Source organism: Myodes glareolus, chromosome 14, assembly GCF_982192425.1.
Source record: "Myodes glareolus chromosome 14, mMyoGla1.1, whole genome shotgun sequence".
Taxonomy (NCBI): Eukaryota; Metazoa; Chordata; class Mammalia; order Rodentia; family Cricetidae; genus Myodes; species Myodes glareolus.
The window spans coordinates 36,734,899-36,738,329 of record NC_142039.1 but is presented as its reverse complement, the minus strand read 5'-3'; the positions used below and the strand labels follow the sequence as shown (position 1 = coordinate 36,738,329).

Sequence of the window (3,431 nt, the reverse complement as noted above, 5' to 3'; positions counted from 1 at the left end):
AATGATAGTGGTGGTAGTCGTAATGGTGGAAATGATGGTGATGGTAACTAAGGTTGAAGATCGTGGTGATGGTTGTAAGGATGGTTATGCTGCCACTAATGGTGCTGGTGCTGATGTTGTGATGATGATGGACGTGATGATGGTATTGATGGTAGTAGTGGTAGTGATGATGGTGATAAGAAGGATATCATAAAGGATCTTTATGATAGTGATAATGATAGAGATGATGATGATGATAGATATTTGATGATAGTGATTATAAGCCACAATAAAAGTTAAAATTCAATTTGTGGTAAAAACAACAGTGTTATGTTGTTTCTTGACATTTTATTGTAGGAGTTGAAGGAGTAATAGCAAATAGAATGGCATTAAGTTGAATGATCTTATTTTGAATAATTTAGTACTGATAAAAAGTACAGTGAACAACCATTGAAGGAACAAACAATACATTGGAGATTACAAGTTTTATTTGGTAAGTAATAATACTATAAAAATCAAAGGGATTACTATTATTTTGCTTCCTAGGTAAAATCTAGAATTTTAATACTTCTTATGCTACTTTTCATTTAAAAATCTTTATTCCCTTTCCCACCCATAGCCTCTTACTAATTTCATGACTCCTATAGGTATTACAAAAGAAACGCATATATCTGAAGGGTTAAAGCTAACATCCAAAAATGACAGGAAAAAAAATCCTGCAATGTAATGCCTGTCTTCTAGGTCTCAGTTACTTCACTCAGAATGATTCTTACCCTGTTCTATCATAATTCTTCTTTTTGGAAAGAACAATATTCCACTACGCAAATGTACCACATTTTCATCCTTCATTCATCATTCAGCCTGATGAACAACTAGGCTGTTTCCATCTCCTGGCTACTTTGAGTGGAGCTGCAATGAACAGGATAAGCAAGGATCTCTATAAGAAGATATGGAATCTTTTTTGTTTGTGTCCAGGAGTTGGTATAGCTGGATCACACATGGGAGGTCTTTGAGTTTTTTGAGGCACTTCTGCATTGTTTCCGTAGTGTGCCAGTGTGCATTCTGGCCAGCAGCGACAGCGAAAGTGTTTCTCCACATCAATACCAGCATTTGCTGTCATTTTAAAAATTAACCTCTGACTGTGATAAGAAGAAATCTCAAAGTATTTTTAGTTTTCATTTCTATGATGGCTGAGAATGTTGAATACTTTTTCCAAAAAAGTATTTCTTAGCCATTTGTGTTTTATCTTCTGAGGAGTCTTTGTTAGTTCTGTGCTCCATTTTTTAATGAGTTGCTTGTTTTAAACAACTTTGTCTTGGAGAATGTATCAATCCAGGGGACGTTTTTCAACATAATAAAGACAATTAACATCATTTCAGAGAATCATGACTGAAACCGAGAACAAGGCAAAGATGTCCATTCTACCCCCTCCTGTTGATCATAGTACTCGAAGTGTTAGGTAGATCAATAAAATAAGTAAAGAAGATAAAGTTAATACACACAGGAAAGGAAGAAGCTAAAGTATCCTTATTTGCAGATTATAAGATTCTGTACATAAAGAACCTTAAAAACTCCACCAGAAAACTACAACTGATAACTACATTCAGCAAGTAGAAGAGATACAAAGTTGACGTACAAAAATTAGTAGCCTTCTTATATACAAAGGGCAGAGAACAAAATTAGAGAAACAATAGCATTCACAAGAGTCTCAAAATAAATAAGTCTTAAAATAAATCTAACCAAACAAGTTAAAGACTTGCACAACTTGAAGACACTGAAAAGAAAAATGGAAAAGATAATAGAAGATGGAGAAGGCTACCATGGTCATGGATCGACAGGATTACCATTGTGAAAATAGCCATTCTCCCAAAAGCAATCTATCAAATGCATTGACATCACCACCAAAATTTCAACTTAATACTTCACAGAAATAGAAAAAAACTAATCCTAAGTTTTATATCAAAACATCAGAGACTCAAGATAGCCAGAACAATGCAGGACAACAAAGAAATTGCTGTAAGAACTGATGGAAACAGACCCCCCCTCCCACAGCCAAATAGTACGTTGAGCTTGTTAATCCTGCTGAAGAGAGAGAGAGGTAGAATTCTAGATGCCAGAGAGGTTAAGGACATCACAAGAAAACCCACAGAATCAACTAACCTGAACTCCTAAGGCTCACAGAGACTGAACTGACAACCAGGGAGCCTGCCTCTAACTTATCTAGGCCCTTTGTAAGTTTGTTACACTTGTGTAGCTTGTTTTTTCTGCTCCTAACAGTGGGAGCAGGGGCCATCTTTCACTCTTTTGTTGGCTTTTGGGACCCTACTCCTCATATTGGGTTACTTTGACCATCCTTAATACAAAGAAAGGTGCTTAGTCTTCCTACAATTTGATATGCCATGTTTTATTGATATCCGTGGGAGGCCTGCTTTTTTCTGAACAGAAATAGAAGACGAGTGATGTGGGGATAGGGGAGGTGTGTAGGCTTGGGGGAGAGGAGGGAGGGGAAGCAGCAGTCAGGATGTAAAATAAATCAATACGTTTTTAAAAAAGAAAAAGAAAAAGTGAACAAACTAAAACAAAAACAATTAACAAAAATTGTTGGAAGGATCAGCATCCCAGACTTTGAGTTACACTACAGAATATAGTAATACATAGTAATAAAGTCAGCATGGTACTGGCATAAAAACAGAAAAGTTACTCATTGCAATAGAACTGCACACATAAGCCAACATTCCTCTAGCCACTGAATTTTGACAAAGTATTTAATAATATACATTGAGGTTGTGCTGATTCTGCTGAGAAATCCCTATAAGCAAGGCCCATCTTCCCCAACTGAAGGAATTTATGGACAACAAGTTATCATTGCAGTTAGATGGTGGCAGACATGTACAAGGACTACTACAGGGCTTGAATTCCTTTATGCATCTTGGGATTGATGAGTTTGTAGAGATGGCAACTCATGGGCAACAGAAGAATTTCAGAATGGTGGTCGCAAGAGAAAACAGCATCAGCATGTCGTTAGCCTTGGGAAGAGTCTGAATAAAGGCTTTTCAGCAGAGAAGTCCACATACATCCCCAAAGGGCCTGTTTGACTGTGGTGTAGAAGTGGATCATGTACATTTTCATATGAAACTTTTTGCTAAATGAACCTGTGATACTCAGGGGAAAAAGTATTCACCGAGAGAAGACAAGATTTTCAACAAATGACAATGGTCAAACTAGGGAGCTACATGTAGAGGAATTAACCTAGATCCTTATCTCTCACTCAGCACAAAACTTTAAACAGATCAAAGACCATGAGACCTGATACCTTGAATCTGATAAGGGAGAAAGCAGGAGTCCACTTGAACTCACTGGTGCAAGAAAGGACTTTCTGAACAATGTTCTGGTAGCACTGGCTTTAAGGCCAGCTGTTAATAAATGGGGCCTCAGGATACTCTAAAGCTCTC

At 37.2% G+C, this 3,431-nt stretch overlaps 1 pseudogene; it reads left to right on the top strand.

Annotated features, from left to right (window-relative positions):
* Window positions 1–2,796: 2,796 nt before the first annotated feature.
* LOC125417638 (small nuclear ribonucleoprotein G pseudogene) lies at window positions 2,797–3,021 on the top strand (annotated as a pseudogene).
* Window positions 3,022–3,431: the final 410 nt, after the last annotated feature.